Here is a 21,925-nt window from a genome sequence, read left to right as displayed (position 1 = left end):
TGGTAGCAAGGGTTTGTGGGTGATGTGGGTGTGTGTTTTATATTAGATTGGGTGTCTGGGTGTGGTGTGTGTATGTGTATCAGGTGTGTGTATTTCGAATTGTCCAATGTGGTGGTGTTTTGTAAATGTGCGGCGGCGGTGTGTTCCGCCAATGGTTTACCACGGTTGAAAGTCCGCCACGTTGATTCGTGGGTCGTGATAGTGTGGGTGTATTCTTGTTGGCGTGATGGTGTCGGCTTTGTTATCACCAGTTCATCACTGACCTCTGGTGTGGCGGACTTGTGTGGGTGTCTGTATTGTGGCGGATTCCAAGCTATGGAATTGTAATACCTGTAGAGGAATTTTGCGGCCGCAGCGGTATGTTGGCGGTCTTCTGCACGGCGGTAAGTGGGATTTACCGCCAGGGTTGTAATGAGGGCCATAATTCTTACATGCTTCCAGGCAAAAGCTGGACATCTTATCACCCTGTTTTCACACACTTCTCCCCATAAAAATGTTGCCCACTGAATGAGCATATTGCATGTAATACAAACGGGCCAACACTGTAAACATGTGACCACCACATTGACATTATGTTTATTTCACACAGTCTAATGTTTGATAATTCCTGGTGCGGGTAATAGGTTCACCCTTACAGGTGAGGTACTGTGCTTATTGCAAGAAGTGTTGGAACTCCGATTGGTGGTTAGACTTTTGTCAATTTCCAGATTTCAGAACTTTTTCTCATAGGAACATTACAGCATTCTTTGATTTTGGCCAATGTTTGACCCTTACAGAGCATTCTGGGTGAGACAAAATAGCTGTTTCAAAGGTTTAGTTTTCATAAATGTCTGGGATTGTTAGGTTTTATTGGATGTCAAATGATCCTGGGCCTAAACACCCTAGTTAACCTCATTTTAAGAAAGATTGAAATTCAGTGGGAAAATCCTGATATTTCCATTTTGAATTTTAGGGCCTTTCTTGTTGTGGATGCCACACAATTGGATGCTGTTTATATAAGGAGAAGTGTGAGCACATGGGATGGTAGAACGTTTATCATTTGATTCCAGAACTTTCATTCATAGAAAATTAAAATAATTCTGTGACTTTAATGAATGTTTGACATTTGCAGAGTATTCTGAGTGGACAAAAGTAGTGGAAAACAAGCAAGCCAAACCACCTTTGACTCTCCCAGGTGTCTAGTTTTCATAAATGTATGAAGTTGGTAGGTTTCCCTTAGTATAAGCAGACCCTTGTTCCAAATGCCAAAGCTATTAGCATTTTCAGAAGGATTGAAATTCTAAGGAACATCTTGATGTCTTTACATCATATTTTGGTGTCTTTTTTGACATACCCACCCACAAACACAGGTACAATTTTTATTAAGAGAAGTGTGGGACCATGGAGTATTACAACATTTGGTATTATCTGCATAATTTGTCTCAAATTTGGGGTTTCAAATGTAAGTCAGTTTGCAAGAAGGAGCACATTTTGAAAAACACTCTCTGAATCACATGAAATAATGGGTGACCACAAATTAAGGGTCCCTAAAATCAAAATCTTGGGTATGTTTTAAAGCAGCATAGCTTTTTTTCATACCCATTTTTCATTCATAAGATTTTTCCTTATGAATTGAGGCATGGTTGGTACCAAATGAACAACCACCGTAAGGCGCAATACGGTCTATCACCCTAGGTATCGCAGGTTTTTTAACATCCAATGAACACTAAATATCCATGCAACTGGAATAGTCTGATTGGTGTAATAGTATGTTACATTTGTTGATTAACCCCTTTGGTGCAGGCGTTGGCCAGTGGCCGACGTCCACGCTACCTCCCTGGTGCGGGTCACGACCAGTGGACGACACCAGGGAGGGGGTTAGAAAATCCTTGGGTGCGTCGCACCTGAGGATTTTTTTTTTTATTTTTAAATGCCTGGGAGACACGGAAGCTCTTCTGTGTCTCCCCCCACCCTCACTTGCCCCTTTGTGATGTCCGACATCACATTGTTCGTCACAGCTGCGATCAAGGGCCAGGAAACACCACTAAACACCAGGGATTTCACTTGGGGGGGGTTGGCCCCCTCAGAAAACGGGCCGCTCCCCACCCTAGGGCCATATTTTTTTATTTGAAGGTAGGTGCCCCCTGGGGGGGGGGGCACAATCGCGCTAGATCACGCCACCCCCAGGGGCTAGTTTAAAAAATATATATATATATTTGACAGGGGGTCGCCCATGGGCAGGGCGACCCCCTCTGGGGGCAATACTTTTTTTTAGTAGTTGTATGGTTTCCCTGGGGGCCATTTTGGCCTCCAAGGAAACCCCACGACTACTAAAAACATATAGATCTTTTTATATATATCTCTATATATATATATATATATATATATCTATATATATATATATATATATATATATATATATATAGATATATCAATCCATGTAGATCTATATGTATATATATAACTTTTGTAAGTGCATGTGTGGTTTCCCTGGGGGCTGCGATCGGCCCCCAGGAAAACCAGACCCGGATATATATATATATGTTTGCAACCAGTTGTCTTGCAGTTACAGCTTGCATCTTCAAAGCTTCAAAGCAATGCACATACTTCAACTGACGCATTTCAACTGTAGCTTTTAGGCAGCAATAAAAAAGTCAAGTAAGTCTTGTGATTATGTTTTTGCTACAAAAGGATCAGACTTTTGTCCAATGCCAGTTTTAGTGCCATAAAGAAGCACATAAGGTTTATATGCCTACTGCAAAGAGCAAATCTGTATTTTATGTAAATAGCTGAGTACATTAGTAAAGTCAGCCATTACCTGCGCTATAATACAAATGAAATGTATGTGCGGGGTGGGGGGTGGCTGTGGAGAGATGAAGAGCACTTTTGCTGGGTGGTAATGAGGGAATCCGAGGAAGAGGACATGGGAGCGGGAGTACCAATAATGATTTTTGGACTGGGCGCAGGAGGTGCTTAAGACTGTGACGAATGGTATGTGACAAGGTGTTTTCGGAGTGTCTTGAAAGAACTTGCTGATTGAGGGAAGAAGCGCGGGTAAGGTGGCCTCTACTGTTGCACGTATCACACACACACACCAGCAATTTTGTGACTGTCTACGTAGGCTAGTGTTTTAAAGCAACAGTTTCACCAATAGCAGGGATGGAATCTTGATAGATGACTGCTGCTGATGCCGTCACTCGGGTTATAGAGGACAGCTCTGACATAGGATCAGAGACTGAGACAGCAGATACTAAGACAGCATCTGAGGGATAGGACAATGGCGCAGACTCTGGGAGTGATTTTTCAGTCTGAGGAGTCCCATTGGATAACTCCTCTTCCAGTAAATTGTGAGGGAGGTGATGAGGGCAGTCCTGTTGTACCTTCGCAAGCACAGTCTGTGCAACGGGGCAATAGTGGGTTAGCCCAACCCAGAGAGCAGGTGAATGCAGCGGCAAGCACAGAGAGGGTGCTCTCTTGGGAGCTCCCCAATTTAGTTCAGCCCCAAATTCCACTGCCCAAACCATATTGTGGAGACATCAAAATTATCAATCACAAAACAAACTGGTTTTGTAAGGCAGGCACCTGTGTTTTTGGTTCTGGGTGGGTTCAGTGGCCATATAGGGAAACATACTAAACCCAAACATTTCTGGAAACTAGACATCCGGGGGAGTCCACAGAGGTGTTACTAGTGTGGATTCCCCAAACTTTTCTTACCCAGAATACCCTGAAAAGCTGAAATGTTGAATAAAAACTCTATTTTTCTTGCATTTCTGTCACACAAACTAGAGGAATATGCTGTGATCCACAAAATCCCTACCACCCAGTGATTCCTCACCTGTGCTGATAAAAACACCACCCCACTTGAGTGCCAATCTCTAGTGCCTGTGTCAGGAATGGATCACCCCAGGGTCAACAGTTGCCTCATGTAAGGACCAACATTGACCGTTATGTGATCCATTCCTGTTGCGGGCACTAAGCCTACCCACACAAGTGAGGTACCATTTTTAATCGGGAGACTTGGGGGAGTGCTGGGTGAAAAGAAATATGTGGCTCCTATCAGATTCCAGAACTTTATGTCACCGAAATTTGAAGAAAAAGTGTTTTTTGGTCACATTTTGAGGTTTGTAAAGGATTCTGGGTAACAGAACCTGGTGAGAGCCCCACAAGTCGGCCCATTCTGGATTCCCCTAGGTGTCTAGTTTTCAAAAATGTGCAGGTTTGGTAGGTTTCCCTAGGTGCCTGCCGAGCTAGAGGCCAAAATCCACAGCTAGGCACTTTGCAAAAAACAGCTCTGTTTTCTTTGTCAAAATGTGATGTGTCCATGTTGTGTTTTGGGGCATTTCCTGTCACGGGCACTAGGCCTACCCCTACAAGTGAGGTATCATTTTTATCGGGAGACTTGGGGGAACGCTGGGTGGAAAGAAATTTGTGGCTCCTCTCAGATTCCAGAACTTTCTGTCACCGAAATATGAGTAAAAAGTGTTTTTTTGGTCACATTTCTGAGGTTTGCAAAGGATTCTGGGAAACAGAACCTGGTGAGAGCCCCACAAGTCAGCCCATCCTGGATTCCCCCAGGTGTCTAGTTTTCAGAAATGTGCAGTTTTGGTATGTTTCCCTAGGTGCCTGCTGAGCTAGAGGCCAAAATCTACAGCTATGCACTTTGCAAAAAACATGTCAGATTTCAATGTAAAAATGTGATGTGTCCATGTTGCCTCTCCTATTGTAGGCCTACCCACACAAGTGAGGCACCATTTTTATCGGGAGACTTGGGGGAACACAGAATAGCACAACAAGTGTTATTGCCCCTTGTCTTTCTCTACATGTTTTCCTTACAAATGTAAGACAATGTATAAAAAAAGACGTCTATTTGAGAAATGGCCTGTAATTCACATGCTGGTATGGGCACCCCGGAATTCAGAGATGTGCAAATAATCACTGCTTCTCAATACCTTATTATATGGCCATTTTGGAAATACAAAGGTTTTCTTGAGACCTATTTTTCACTCTTTATATTTCAGCAAATTAATTGCTGTATACCCAGTATAGAATGAAAACCCATTGCAAGGTGCAGTTTGTTTATTGGCTCTGGGTACCTAGGGATCTTGATCAACCTACAAGCCCTATATATCCCTTCAACCAGAAGATTCCAGCACACGTAACAGTATATTGCTTTAAATAATCTGACATTGCAGGAAAAAGTTACAGAGTAAAACGTGGCTGTTTTTTTCAGCTCAATTTCAATATTTTTTTATTTCAGCTGTTATTTTCTGTAGGAAAACCTTGTAGGATCTACACAAAGGACCCCTTGCTGAATTCAGAATTTTGTCTACTTTTTAGAAATGCTTCGCTTTCCGGGATCCAGTATTGGTTTCACACCCATTCCTGTCACTAACTGAAAGGAGGCTTAAAGCACCAACATTGTAAAAATGAAGTATGTCCCAGTAAAATGCCAAAATTGTGTTGAAAATGTGTTTTTCTGATTCAAGTCTGCCTGTTCCTGTAAGCTAGGAAGATGGTGATTTTAGCACTGCAACTCCTTTGTTGGTGCCATTTCCAGGGAAAAAAACACAAGCCTTCTTAGGCAGTCCTTTTTTCCAATTTCTAAACCAGAAATACAGCAATCCACAGGCAGCAATGTTTAAGTGAATCATTTTTTATCAACTATTTTGTATAAGCCTACAAGGTTTCTCACCATTCACTTGCCTTAAGAAAACTGCAGTTTTATGTTTATGCTTCTACATTACTTCACTAAAATACAAGCTATATATTCATAATTAGTCCTCCAGGGTTCTTTATGATTAGAAACATTTTGCAGAGTTAAACTAAAACATTTGAATTCAGTTATTATACACTATGAAAGATATGCCTATGGAAAGGTCTGAAACTAACCTTTTTATATGAGATAATCTTTTACAAGTATGTCAGCTTGTCCAAAATTAAACATTTCACATTCTTAACCTAGATCAGCTTTGCAGGAACTGCTACTTCAGCTGTTTAAGCGTAATATATGTAAATGTCACAGCCTGCGGCATCTCCTTCAATTTAAAAACATTATTTTTCATCTAAGCCTACATGTTAATTCTGCATGTTATTGCATTCATGTTTAATATTTAAAAATGCTCTATCTGTGTTAAACATATGTCATAATTTGGCAATTCACTCCTGAGTTTCTTTTATTTATATTAATGTAGTTGAGGGTATGCATCCAGGAGGATCTTCTGAAAAAGGATGATTTAAGCCCAGATAGTGTGTCATAGTCTGAGGTTAATAAAGGGGTCCAGTGGACTTGCCACTCCTATCTCTTTGAACGGCTCTAAAGAGATGAACACCTTGTTGTGATATGAGTGACCGACACGTTTCAAGCTAGTTACCTTAGCATTTCCACAATCACTCATTCCTATGTAAGGGGTAATGGAAGGTTATTTAAAAGTGGATTTTCAGAAGAGTAAAACAGGGAATATCCAGATTGTTTACCCATGGAATATCAAACTCTGTTAGTAGATGAATTGTGTTAAAGCCATCTTTGGGACAATTTAAGTGTGCAGCTAGTGAAGTCGTGAGTAAACCTTTGCCTAGCACATCTATTTTTGGCAGAATGTAGGGCGTAAGGAGCATTTGGTAATGCTAATATATCTTGGGCTGCAAGGAAATTGCTTTAGGGTTCCACCACTGATAATTTGTCCTTGTCAATAGGCAGTGACCTGATTTTTTCATTTCAGAAGCTCATGCTTGCCAGCCCATGCAAGCCAAATCAGATTCCTGAAGGTATTAACATTCTCGTTGCAATCAAGATGGGACTGTGAATCCACCTGTGAGTCTGAGTGAAGAGTTTTGACATCTTAACTTTATATGCCAACTTGTTACGTCTGGTGGTTGTGGGTGGTGGGGTGTGCCAGGAGAGGGCAGGTAGGTTTTCCATAGGATTGAAGTGTTGGTGAAAGTGCACAAGGGCATGCCAAATCGCATGTAAGTTCACGGAGGACTTTAGGTGGGAAATTAGAGTTGTGAAGATTATGATTATGAAGTTTTCTGAAGTCATTGATTGTTTTACTTTTTTTAGAATTTCTGGGATGAATCTTTACAAAGTCATTACCTTGCTAGTAGGGTTGCGGATGAGTGAAATGATGCCCAATGTTGGAATGTATGGGCATTGCATTTCTGGATTTCCTTCCTGTGACCCTGCCCTGTCAATGGGTTTTCCAGGTGAGGAGCTATGTGACCAGAGGGCACCTTTACGCAGATGATGCAGTAGGCGCAAGTACATGACAAACTACATGCTGGGGTTAGTGTTTTGCCCATCTTGCCAGAGACAGTGTGCTTTGGGTTTTGAATATATCAGGCTTGGTGAGCAATGTGACTTTCAATACTATCTGGTTCACAGAGACTGAGTTTGCATGGATTCCAATATTGAGCACTGAAATAAACACCCTTAAAGCACAAAACAATCTGGAGTCTGTCTGTGATTTCAAAATAGTGTATTAGCAATTACAGTGACAAAATGCTCTTTCAATTGTAATGTCAACATACCTTTGTCACACAGCTCTAGTCCATGAGAAAACAAAGCAGATTTCACACAGTGGGACCCACATCTGTGAAATCTTAAGGGAAAGTGACAACTCAGTGACCATACACTGGGTGAAAACGACAGACAGTAGAGAGGTAGTAGTGTTAAAGTACATGTAGTAGGCATGTTTGTATTCTTACCTGTGTCTCACTGGAAGTATTGCAGGATAACCAAGTTCCTGTTGTCGATGTCCTCTTTTTCTGCTTCCTTGTCTTCACTGTCCACAGGCTCCACAACTGCCACAACACCGCCATCTGGACCATCCTCCTGCAGAAAAGGCACTTGTCGTCGCAAAACTAAGTTGTGAAGCATACAGCAGGCCACGATGATCTGGCACACCTTCTTTGGTGAGTAGAATAGGGATCTACCTGTCATATGGAGGCACCTGAACCTCGCCTTCAGGAGGCCAAACATAGGCTGGGACATCTCTGATGCTATGGACACTGTTGGTTGAAATGACCCACTTGCAAGGAAATGGAGTACTGACAGCACCTGCACTAGAGGGGGCACCTGCACTAGAGGGATGGCGGATAGCTGACATCAGGTCTGGCTCCAGCTGTGTACACAGTTCCAGGATTGTGGCACGATCAAGCCTGTAGTGAGCCTGTGTGATGATCACATGTCTTTCCTCCATTGACGACAGGCCATCTCCTCACATGTCCCAGCGGACGGTGCCTATGAAGGACAACAGCGAGCACAGAGTCAACCAACTCAGAGGTACGTACCCACAGCTTACACAGAACACGAATCATAATCCGAAATCTGGCATGTATGACTGTTGAGGCAAGGCCTAGGTTTGTGTGACGCAGTTAAAAATTAAGTCATGTGGGCCCCGGAAATGGTGGCTTCCTGACCTGTAAAGTGGGACAATGGGATGTGAGGTAACTGCGCTGGCGTTGTACACCGTCGCGGTAGGCAGTCGAAGACCGCGGCGCAATTCTGCATTGGTTAACATTGGACCCTATGGGCCCCAGGAGCCAATGACGATGTACGCCGGCGGTGACACTACGCACTGCTGCGGACGTGACCGCCATTTTCTATCTGATCAATCACTCGATACCTGATCTTCGACAGGAGAGGACCTACACTGCATGTGCTGCTGTGACCTCGGTCTGGAAGAGACAATGGCTCGTGCGTCTGGGGAAAGGGCCCCTGCCTTCACATTGGAGGAGTTGGAGAAACTTGTGGATGGGGTCCTCCCCCAGTACACGCTACTCTACGGTGCTCCAGACAAACAAGTACACTGGGAGCATGCTGTATGGGCTATGCCTGTGTGGAGTGGGGTGGATAAAAGATGGGGGGTGAGATTGAGGCATGTATGAAACGACGGTGAGTGCAAGTGCCACATGGCAAGGGTAGGGATGGGGGCCAATGACTGTGACGGTGCAGTCGGTAATAACTTTTCTTTTTCCCCAGAACAATTCATGTAGGTCAGCGTCCACCAGAAGAAGGATATTTGGCGTGCCATCGCCAAGGACGTCCGCACCCTGGGGGTCTACCAGAGAAGGAGCACCCACTGCCGTAAGAGATGGGAGGACATTCGCCGCTGGAGCAAGAAGACGGCGGAGGCCCAGCTGGGGATGGCCTCCAACGTGGGAGGGGTGCCCGTCGTACCATGGCCCCCCTGATGTTCAGGATCCTGGCGGTGGCGTTTCCGGGAGTTGGATGGGCGCTTGAGGGTATCACAGCAGCCACAAGGGGGTGAGTACACACACTCTCATTCTGCTGATTTTGCGTGCAGTGGAGGTGTCTGGGTGGGGGAGGTGGGCTGTGGGTTTGCCTAGGCCAGGGCGAGTGTGCTAGTTAGGTCCCCTTGTTCTGGCAGACCCTGTGGCACCCCACCCCACCTGTGTACAGTGCCAAGTACACCTAGTCAGGCTCCTGTGACATCCATGTGTGCAGATGTCAGCCATAGCCTTGTAGGCCATGTCCCAGGGATTGAACAGTGGACCCCAAGTACGCGGCGTAGTGCAGGGGGCTTCTGTGTCTGTCGTGTCCGCCAACGGTAGCGGTAATGCATGCACTTTTTGTGGTCTCCCTGTTCTTGTGTGCATTAGCATCATCAGGCGGAGGAGCAGTGGCGCCGGAGCAAGAGGGAGCTGCATCCCACATGGCACTGGCGGGCGACACTACGGACTCGGAATTCACCAGTGGGACGGAGGGTGAGGTGAGCTCCACGGCGGGGACAGGAGCTGACACCAGTGATACGGACTCGTTCTCTGATGGAAGATCCCTTGTAGTGGTGGCCACATCTGTGCCCCCCACATCTACAGGTACAGCCGCCACCCCCCCCTTCCAGCACTGCCCTTCCAGCAGCCCCTCAGCCTTTGCCCCATGCCTGCTCACCCAGGAGGGTGGGCATCACCTTTGCCCCAGGCACCTCAGGACCTGCGCCAGTCACCCCTGCTGCCCTCAGTGAGGAGGCCATTGACCTCCTCAGGTCACTCACTGTTGGGCAGTCTACCATTTTGAATGCCATCCAGGGTGTAGAAAGGCAGTTGCAACAAATACATTCCTGGAGGGCATTAATTCTGGTCAGGCGGCCCTTCAGCGAGCTTTTCAGACTCTGGCCTCAGCACTGATGGCAGCTATTGTCCGTGTCTCTGGCCTCCCCCCTCCAACTTCCTCCACCCAGACGCAATCCTCTCTACCTCAGCCTATCCCAAGCACACCTCCAGACCAGCATGCACACACGTCAACACACAAGGGAAGCTCAGGCAAACATAAGCACCACACATCCCAGAGGCACTCACGCATCACACACATGCAGACACACCAACATCCACTGCCTCCACTGTGTACCCCTCCTTCTCATCTCCCTCCGCCCTTCCAGTCTCGTCTCCACTCACACCTGCATGCACTACATCTACAGCCACTACTTCCATCACCAGCACACACACCACCACACCCCGCTCACGTGCAGTCACCACCCCCACTACCATTCACACGTCCCCTGTGTCCTCTCCCAGTGTGACTGTGACGCCCCCTCCCAAGATACACAAACGCAGCTACACACCCACCCAACAGCCATCCACCTCACGGCAGCCTACAGCGCATGCACCTTCACCCAAAATCACCAAACAAACACCTCCTACAACCACAACCTCTTCCTCCACACCCAAACCCCCTCCAGCTACCCGTCCCAGTGTTCCCAAGAAACTTTTCCTGTCCACCCTTGAACTCTTTCCCTCACCTCCCCCACCCCGTCAGTCTCCAAGTGCCCGACTCTCCAGGTCCCAACCTAGCACCTGAGCCACAAGATCTCCAGGACCAGTGGTGCCTGTAGTCACCGGAATCTGGAGTGCACCGGGCAGCAGGGCACCCAGTGTGGTATGGAGCCACAGCATGGACAGTCCCCCACCTGTCAAGCATCAAAAGTTGGCCAGTGCCCAGCGGGAGAGGGGGAAGACTCCAGCCACCAAAGCCGCTCCCAGGGGTACAGGTGGGAGTGTGGAGTCTGCTACGACACCTTTCAAGGTGGGGAAGGGGCACAAGAAACTCAGCAAGTCTGGGAAGAGCAGCACGGCGGAGAAGACCGCCATCATCCCCGCTGCCCAGAAGGCCGCCACCATCATCCCCGCTGCCCAGGAGGCCACCGCCAGCACCAGCCCTGCTGCCCAGGAGGCCACCGCCATCATCCCCGCTGCCCAGGAGGCCACCGCCAGAACCAGCCCTGCTGCACAGGAGGCAACCACCATCATCCCCGCTGCCCAGGAGGCCAGCACCAGCCCTGCTGCACAGGAGGCCACCTCCAGCACCAGCCCTGCTGCCCAGGACAGGACCGCCAGCACTAGCCCAGCTGCCCAGGACAGGACCGCCAGCACCAGCCCAGCTGCCCAGGACAGGACCGCCAGCACCAGTCCAGCTGCCCAGGACAGGACCTCCAGCACCAGCCCCGCTGGGCCATAAGGGACTGCCAGCACCAGCCCCGATGGGCCAGACAGGACCGCCACCAGCTGAGTCACTGCCAAAGACCCTGCCGCCACAAGCACCGCTGAACAGGACACTGCCGCCACAAGCACTGCTGAACAGGAAACTGCTGCCACAGGCACCGCTGAACAGGACACCACAGCCACAAACACCGCTAAACAGGAGACTGCCGCCACAGGCACCACTGCCAAGGACCGCTGCCAAGGACACCGCCGCTACAAGCACCGCTGAACAGGACACTGCCGCCACGAGCACCGCTGCCAAGGACACCGCCGCAACAAGCACCGCTGGCCCATGATCGCCAAGGGCACTGACGCTACTGAGTCCGTCACGAGCAGGATGAAGCACTCTGGGCACAAGGCCCCCTCCAGAACCAGTGGAGATTCACATCCACTACCTCAGTCCTTGGCAGGATGAAGCACTCTGGGCACAAGGCCCCCTCCAGAACCAGTGGAGTAAGGCATCCACTACCTCAGTCCTTGGCAGGATTAAGCACTCTGGGCACAAGGCCCCCTCCAGAACCAGTGGAGATTCACATCCACTACCTCAGTCATTGGCAGGATGAAGAACTCTGGGCACAAGGCCCCCTCCAGAACCAGTGGAGACAGGTATCCACTTGAGAGTCTGTGGCTTTGCACTCCCCATGATGGAACAGTGGGCAACCCACCCACTGTAGAGACTTGAGAGACTGTGGCTTTGCACTCCCCAGGGTGGAACAGTGGGCAACCCACCCACTGTAGAGACTTGAGAGATTGTGGCTTTGCACTCCCCAGGATTGAACAGTGGGCAACCCACCCACTGTAGAGACTTCAGAGACTGTGGCTTTGCACTCCCCAGGATCGAACAGTGGGCAACCCACCAACTGTGGAGACTTGAGAGACTGTGGCTTTGCACTCCCCAGGATTGAACAGTGGGCATGTGGCCCCCTCGTGGATTTGGCATTGTGCACTCAACCAGCTGAGGTGCCCCCCCTGTCCCTTCCCCCTGAGGTGCCTGTTTTATTGCTATCTGATGCCCCTGCAGTGTTCTCTCCATCATGTTCGGGGATTCAGTGTGGGCCTCGCCCATGCCGTGTGGGCCCAGTGTTCCACGGACTTCAATGGACCACTACCTGACTAATATTCTTGGTGTATATATTTGTTTATAGTGTATATATATTTTTGCGTACTGGATTTAAATATATTACAATGGTTACACTAATTTACTTTTGTCTTTGAATTCTTCCGGGGGGTTTGGGAGGGTGTAACTGTAATGTATCATGCTGTATTAGTGTGTGTGTTGTAGTGGGTGAGGGTGGGGGTGGGGGTGTTGCCTCTGTGTGTCCCTGTTTTTTTCCTCCACCCTCCCCTGTGTCGTAGGTGCAGTACTCACCGTGGTCTTCGCCGCCGGCGTTCGTGCTCCTGGTTTAGGAGCAAGAAGATAAGGGCTGGCAGGATCTGGAGCTCGGTTTCCATGGCGTCCGGATTCCTCATGGTGTGTGTAGAGGTGAGAGTTTTCCCTTCCAAGTCCTGTTTCCGCCGTATTTTTGTTTGCGGTGAATCCGTCGCGGAAAAGGTGGCGGATTGGTAGGTTGTGATACTGTGGGCGGTACATTGTCCTCCGCCTGTCTGTGGGTGGTGACCACCATGCTGTTTGTTTGTACCGCCGTGGCGGTCGGAGTGTTAAAGTGGCTGTCTATGTTGGCGGTTTCCGCCACAGTCGTGATTCCATTTTTTTTCCACAGGCCTGTTGGCAGTCTTACCGCCGCTTTAACACCGACCGCCAGGGTTGTAATGACCACCATAGTGTGTGTGAATGTTAAGTGCGTCATCACCACTCAAAATGGTGGCTAGTTTGTTTACACATAAAAAATGCTAATGTTGTTAATTTTTTTAACAAAAAAGTATTATGTAGGACATTACTATGGTTAAATGCTACAGTTGTGTGGCTTTGCTCATACTTCAATTGGCAGATTTTTTGGAGAAAAAAATAAAAAATATAATAAGGTGTAAATAATACATTTAAAATGTATTTTTTACACATTTCTTTAAAAAATAATCGACATGACATAAATGTTTTTTTATAAGAATCACTAATGAATTTTGTGTTAATTATGTTGAGAAACCAAATATATTTTTCAACAAACATGATATTTGTGTTATATTTCCAAAAACCTTTTTGTCAAGTTTCTTAACACTTTTCTATTTGTGAAAGGAGACACATGAACCCAGGGAGAATGAGAAGACAGCCTAAAGTTTTTAGACTGTTTCAGACCTTGCCATCATAGAAGAATGGTATATTATCAAACAATTCAGACTGAAAAGGCAAACTATTATAGATTTATTTAATCAGCTGGAGCCAAATCTTCTGCTTCATAATAGGAATCCCACATCAATATCATCAGTAGTCAAAATTATGGCAGTACTTCATTTTGTGGCCACAGGATCATTTTAATACACTGTTGAAGTATCTGGTGGAATGTCACATCAAACTTTCAGTGGTGTGCTACATGAAGTTCTTTCTTCAGTGATGAGACACATGAGGTACTCCATCACTCCATTCCAACCAGTCCTACACTGCTTCAGGAGATTGAAAGAAGTTAGCACGGCCCGCATGTCGACCCTTCAGCTTTGCTGGATACAACAACATATAAGTATAGCCCAGGTCTCTTAGCTTACGCTTAACACCAACATAAGACTGTCGTTGGAGCTGCACTTCCCTCGTGTAGTCTGGGAAAAAATGGATAGTGTGGTTCTCAAATGTGGGATCCCCATGCTTGCGTACTTCCTGTAAAATTGCATCACAGTCTTTGTAGTTAAGGACCTTGGCTATGATCATACGCGGAGGGGCCCCCGGTGGCGGCGGCTGCGCCAGGGCCTGGTGCGTCCACTCCACCACAAACACAGCTGACGGAGGGGCAGCAGGCAGAGATTTTCGGATTCAGTCCTCCAGGAAGGCCTCAACATTCGCCCCCTCCACTCCCTCAGGGAAGCCCACTACACAGAGGTTACAGCGCCTGAACCTACCCTCCGCATCTTCAACACGCACCTCAAGTTTGCATGTTTGAGTCTCAAGGGTGGCCACCGAAGCCTTCAGTATGTCCACATCAGACTGCATGCAGGTCACTTTTTGCTCAGTGGCCACTGATCGTTCCGCCACTACTCTCAGATCAGCTCTCAGCAGGTTGACATCTACTGCTACAGGACCGCCAGAGTCCCCACAAGGGGCGAGTAGTGGGAGACCCCGGGGGCTGGAAGAAGCGCATACTGCAGCACGCAGGAGCACCAGGCGCCATCGTGCTGGCTGTGGAAGCCGAGTGATTGTGCGCTCGGACGGTACTCTGAGCCTTGAGCGGAGGAGACAGGAGCGGGAGGAGGCAAAACTGTTGGTACAAACTGTAACGTCAGGGGCTTCCTTGTGCTCCGGCTCCCCATGTGCCGCAATCTGGGTCTGCGTTGCCCGGCTAGATGACTCAATGGCAGCCAGGATCTGCGCCCCGGTGGGCTCCGCTCCTTTCTCCGAGGTTGCAGGAGAACCTTTTGCAGACTCGCTCCTGCATTCTGCTCTGTGTATTGATATATCCTTGTTTGCTGTGTTCCCTTGTTCGCCCTGTCCTTTCCTATGGTGCGCACCAGACGGGACTCCCACTACAAGCGGATACTCACAATGTCGTGCCTCACACCACCAGGCATAGAGCAGAGGTATCTCATGTCCTATTCACACACCACCGTCTGGATCCCAACTGTCACATCCACACTGGTTCACAGCGGGATGATCACCGACATTGGTAGGATCAGCACAGGCGTCTCCTTCTACTCAATAGGTCTGTCTCACCACCAGCAAGTCCCGCAGTCCAGGAGCTGGCCAACACATGGCCGCCCAATCAACACTCCGCCACCGAAGGGGGGTGTGGGTGGATTATGGAATCCCCCCAGGCCAAGTCCAGTAAAAGACCCCTGCCACTGCCGCACACTCCGCGCTGCTCCGTCTGCCAACTGCAGCCCAAACTTCCTCTTCAATTGCTCAAGGAACAACACCCTTCAAAAGTCAGGTCACTACAATAGGCCTCCAGGCCTACAAAGAGGGCACCTCCTGCTGCATGTAGAGGGGAGGGCACCAGGTGTGGCACAGCACCTGAAAACCACTGCAACCAATTTTTGCAGGCCCCCCCAAACTGGTCAAGCCCCCTGAAGTGCGCCCCCACTTTCTCCACAAGCAGCCGAATTGAATTGCTGCTCAAAAACGCAGCCGCTATTGTGGCTGCCATTTTGGGGTCAGGCGCTCACCAAAAACGCTCCCCCGCGGTGAGATCACGGCGCCGAACTTCGGTTGACGATATTCTCATCACCCCCCCTCCGCTCCAGGGGGGGCTCCAAGTCCCCACTGTGGTCTCAGCCGCAGACCGTAACGGCCTGCTCAAGCCGCGACCTCGTCCACGGCCGCCATCACAGGGTCAGGCACTCACCTCGTGTGCTTCCCGCACGGCACCCAGCTCCAGTCTTCGGTGCACTCCTTGCCCTCCGCTCCGGGGAGCTCCAGGTCTCAAATGCTGGGTCCGCTGGGGTTCCAGGCAGCAGGATTATGGAGGATTTCTAATCCGGGGCCAGGAGCACTCTTCTAGTGCTGCCGGTCCGTCATCTTGCCGCCACGCCCCCTCCACCTCAATTATTAATTCACTTTGTTACAAGATGTTGTTCAGCTGTGGCACTTGGCACCGTATCTACATGTACACTCATCAAGAGAGAGAAGGTACAATGGCACACACAGACACAAATGCTCTATGGGAGAGTGTACTTTTGACATGCTAAAAGGTGAATTTCGTAGCCTTCATGAAAGTGTCAGTTCACTGCAGTATGGATTCGAAAATTGCTGCGCTATGTTGCATAATATTGAAACCAGGAAAGGACTCCTAATTGAACTGGAAGGTGATGATTCTGATGATTAAGAAATCTACTTCCTGCTCATCATGTAAACCCGGTCAGGGTACCGCTCAAGCAGCACAAAGAAGGTTCACTGAACAGACATCAACAAAAATTATTTCTGTGGAAAGTCGTTTATGCATTAAACACTTTTTCAAAACACAAATGTACACCATTTCATTTATTAACTAGTTTATTCACAAGAGAAGTTTGAAAATGCGACACCATGTAATTCTAGATATTAATCAATGATATTTAATGATGAAATTACGAACTAAACAAGTTGTTTTCATATGGGTTGTTCTTTGTAGTGTGATTATAACGCCTTCTATATTTTTCTGTCTCTGCCTACACTTGCCCCCTCTGCACCAGCACCTGCTACAGACCAAGGGGCAGTTTTAAGAGCCCCTTGCACCTTGCACCTTGCATCACCACATTAGCGTTATTTTTTTATGCTACTTTGGAGATCTTATGGCAAAAACGCTGTGCTATATTTACAAAGTGGTACAATGCATGCATTGCGCCACTTTGTAACCCCTTGTGCCAGATTATGCCTTTGCCAGGCATAATGTATGCAAAGGGGGCATTCCCCATTGGGGGGCCAAAAAAAATGGCACAAAGAAATCTAAAAGATTTCTTTGTGCCATTTCTTTTGGCATTTTTATTGCTGCTCAGAGCAGGTTTTTAAATGGGGCACTCCATTGGTTACAACGGGTCCCTATGTACTGTTCATGGTTAGCACCAAAATTCTGGTGCTAACTCTGAACAATACATCAATAGCTTCAAAACTGTTGATGCTGTTGCCCCCTGCCCTGTGCCAATATGGCAGTAAATACGGCACACATATTGTGGCAGTAGGAGGGCACTAAGGAGTGCAAGGAAAGTGGTGTTGCACTGGGTGCAGCGCCTCTTTTCTTAAATCTGTCCCCAAGCTCCCAAAGAACTAGCCTCTTCTTACACCACCAGTAGCCACCTCAGGCGCATACACACTGCTGAGGCTAGTTCCCTCCTCATCCTCAGGTACAGTAACTCATGTCCCTGTACAAATATGAACTGTCTCTATCTCTTCCACAGCTAATGCCATCTACTCTCGGCGCTTGGCCACGTCCCTGCTGAAACCCCCCTTCCAGCTTGTAAGATGACAGTAGGGTGGGACAACACACAAACAGCACTGCTTAGCCTGTGCACTGAACTCCGAAATCCCTTTAGTCCGCCTGCAAGGTATTTTTTTCTAAAATGTTCATTCTGGGACTTTTCGTGGATTACTCCACAGACAGCTGTCACTGCTTCAGGCGCTGCCTCCATTTGAGATGCCATTGTCTGACAACCTTCCTATATTGCCTTCCCCAGGCTCCCAATATGTTTCCCAAGGACCTTTGGCCTCATTTCTCCATTAGGTCAGGGAGCTCCTCAGTCACTTGCAATATCCTAATATTGTATGGCAAGCGGTACTTTGAACCTTATATACCAAAGACATAGGTACTGATTACTCACCTTAATTTACACCTTTGGGTTGTTTTTCCCCTCAAAAACCGTTTTTCTTACACCTTTTAAAATGAATGAATTTTTACAGGTCAAGATTTTAACATGACAACGCACAAGCAGAAAACTTTGTGAACTAATGGCCTTGATCATACTATTTGAGAAAATTACAGGATGTTTGCTAGAGATGAGTAGACGCTTTTTATGTCAATAATATATTGGTTTACGTTACTACTGTGCATTAATTCTGAAAAATATATCTGATTTTGAAGCTTCTGCAGTTTCCTTGTGGTGGAACTGCAACCACAGCACTTGACTAGGACTGCAGTCTTCAGACAAGCTTAGAAAATGAAACCACTGTGTGCTTTTTTCAATTGCCGTTAAATTCAGAGTAATTGGCAAAGAATAACTTTGCTTCATTCAGTTTGTAATACTTATAATCTTTACAAAAAAACGTTACTTAATCAAAACCGGGCCATGAGAGAGCAATCCACTGTTTTACCGCAATTAGCTAGCTTTTGAAGTTTATTATGGTTAAGATTACATTTCACTAGGTGTGAACGTGCAGAGGGCAATCACATTCATGAAGAAAGTATATTTTCCACTGCAGTTTTTCTCATGTATAAGTAGTGTTAATTTAACAGCCTACAATCCATATATGTTTAAACATAGTTTATGACATAATCCGATACAAATTGTTACCGATTATTACCAAACTAACAATATTAATTTTAGCATCCATAGGAGGAAAGCTTGAGTCGGCTCTTCCGAGATTTGAACACATGGAGGACAGCTTGACCCATGCCCCAGACCTTTAGAGCATTATTGTGCTATCTCCTTTTGAAAATAATTTTGACTCTCTCAGGAACACTTATTTGGGCCTAAACAGGAGACAGTACTCAAACTGTTTTTAAAATTACTTCTCAATTACCGCAACCAGGTGAAAAAAGTTGTTGCACTTTATTTGTGGAAAAAACACTCCACTAAGATTTTTCTAATTTGAATAGGGAATGATGCATTATTCCTAGGCCTACAGATTTTTGTTACACCAGGTTAATCCTGACCAATTCCTGAATTTCATATTACATGACATTTGCAACATTTTCACCAAAACAAGAAAATGCTCATGATTTTTGCCAGTGAGGGGCAGCCTAAGTGGAAAATGTCTCGTTAAGATACATTTTCTCTGTGTATGAAACCCTTTGAAATTGTCTCCTCTCGGTGTTTTGAGCGAGCTAGATCAAGATACTGGTGAAATATAGCTCGTGCAATATTGGTACATTTTCAAAAACCGTACATTCTTTGCAGAAGGAACTCAAAATCTTTGCATCCCCCTCTCCTCCTTTACCCCCGAAAATAATTCACAATTTTGATTAGTGAAACTCAGAATGCTTCGGCGGTAAATACTGCAACCTCGTGTGTATTATTTACCAGGTGCGGTAATGCCACCTTGAATACCGTGGATCACATCATGAAGCCTCAATACCTAATGTTTTCAAGCTCAATTTATTGTATTTTAATTTTAATAAGCTTTTGTGTTGATTCTAACTAATATATCAGAATGTACCAAACAATCACAAGAGTGAATCCGCTGATTCAATACCAAGAATGCGCCTAAAAAGGAGAAGTATAGTTTACCACTAAAATGTCGATGTAGTCGGTGGGCAGCCCGAAACAACAAACGAAGCACCACTTTAATTTCAAATTAGATGCAGATTGCAAACGCAGGTCCTACCTCGGTATTCTGCCGGATAGCAGGAATATCGTTTTCATCTGCTCTCTTGAAATTTTCATTAAGGGCGGCTTCAGCTACCTGCTGCCTGCTCTGTCCATGTTTAATGATATCTGCTAGGCCTGTCCTCTGAGCACCAGCGGGGGCTTCGCTAAATTGGTCAGCTGCATGGAACACAAAGCTCGCCTCAGCTTTCTGTTCAGGAGTCTAATATACTTTGGAATCAAGCGTGTTTGGCGAGGCTCTTGAGAAGTCTTTAATATTCAAAGTGTATTCATCTCCCGTGCCCGGTGATACCGTCAGTATACGCTGAGCGTGGTGGCAGCCCTTTGCAGGAAGACTTTTAGGATAGCCTCCAGTTGTGAAGGATGCTTTGATAAACCGGGCCCTGGACCTCGCAGTTTATCAAACATGTCTAAGCAGTAAATTAGAAAGTGAAAAAACTGATTAAGTCATTTAATGATATCATTAAAGTGGAACCACTTTTCGGCAGGTTGATGTCATGCTGCGTGCTGCTCTGTGCTCATCTCTTGGACACATTAGGGCACTCAGTAATGTGCTTCTTTAGTAAAGTGCTATTTTGAATGTCCACTCAAGTGTGGCAGCAATAAAGATAATGGTTTCCATCCAGAGATGACGTCATCCCTTTCACTGTATTGTTTTGAACATTACAAAGTGGGCCCAGTTTACATTAAAACATCCAGGAGCAGGTGCGCCATCTTGGTTTAGAGCTAGCCATCATGGAGTAGTTTATTAATGTTAAAAAAACTCAAAATAACTTAAAGGTGACTGTTAAGCCATTTTATTCAAGACTTTAAGGCAGAAGCTTTGGGTCCAAAAACAGTATAACCAAAAATCTCCAGCGGGCATGAGCTTGATACAAAGCCAGTTTTAGCATTGCTGGGTAACAGAAATCCTTCAATATCTGAAGGTGATGCTAAATTCAGAGGAGAATGAACTGCAGAATGTCCCCCAGCATATGAATAGTAATACGCTTATTATTCTACATTACCTTGAGCCTTACTTCTCACCATTACAGTCAGTGCCATGTGAGGCACCTCACTTCATTGAGGCAGAAAAGGTTAAAACTTCCAAAAACAAGTCTTTTTTTAGTGTTATCCAACACCCTTCCGCTCCATTGAAAACAGACACCCTCCCCCTTTACCCCTGCTCAGTGAAAAAGCTTCATTGAGGTATAAAGAAAAGGATATAGGGTGGGAGGGACCCTGGACTGTGAGGAGAAGGACTAATTAAAACGGTAATGAAGGCTTAAAATTAAGTACTATGTTCAACACCCCGTCATCTGTCCTTCCCGTCACAGTCAGTACCATGTGAAGATATACCAAAGATCACATTTTTCTGAGATCACTCAATGAACAACTTTGCCTAAAAGAAAATATTTTTAATGACACGTTTAAGGATTGCTGCTTTTTACTTCTTAACAGACCTCACAGCCACAGTACTAAAATGAACACTATCAATTAGTTCCATACAACAGTGTTTTACAAATGTATCCGCAGGAGACGGTTTTGCGACCCTGGAAATCTCAATGAGAGGAACAACATGCTGCAACCCACATGCTGCATATACTTTAGATGCAGCCTAGTTCCTGAACTTGCATAGAAAAATATGCTTTTGCAATTGCATTTGATACCCATCTACTCAGGGATGCAGTCCAACTTATTTTACCCTTACTGGCTGGGTCATTAGAAACAAAGAGAGAAATCCGTTTTCAGAAATGTGTTGTCCTTTTCAATTAAATTAGCAAAGGCCTTGTTAAATTCACAATACAGGCACCTGATCCTCCACTTCAGGCTGAAAAACTTGAAGCACAGTTTCCTGCTCTGAATGAAACTGACATAAGGATCGTTTTCCAACAATGCCCTTATCGCACCTAACCTAGGTAAGGTAATGGCCACCATGAAAATTATCTTTCTGGATGACCAATGTAGATTCGCTGTATCTAATAGCTCAAAAGGGGGTTCTGAAGACCTTTAAGAACCTTGGGCAAATCCCATGGAAGAACAACTGGCAGTTGCAAAGGCCTCTTAAGTCTATCATTTTTGGGGAACCTTATAACCAGAGGAATGATTTTTTAGATTTTTCCCCAGGACTCCCTGAAACCTTTAAACGCTGCTCATTAGAAAGGCAAGGCTGAGGGTGATACACCTTTTTGAAACCCCTCCTTGTAAAAAATCCAGTATCTTAAAAGAATCATAAGAGGTAGTCACTAGGTTCTTGACTGAACACCACTTCTCAAAATGTTTCCTGTGCTTTCAGTACAAAGACAAACTGGCTCGTTTTCTTGACTCTTGAGTAGAAATTACTACTTCTGTAGAG

The sequence above is a fragment of the Pleurodeles waltl genome, chromosome 8 (genome assembly GCF_031143425.1).
Source record: "Pleurodeles waltl isolate 20211129_DDA chromosome 8, aPleWal1.hap1.20221129, whole genome shotgun sequence".
NCBI lineage: Eukaryota > Metazoa > Chordata > Amphibia > Caudata > Salamandridae > Pleurodeles > Pleurodeles waltl.
This window is presented reverse-complemented; position numbering follows the sequence as displayed.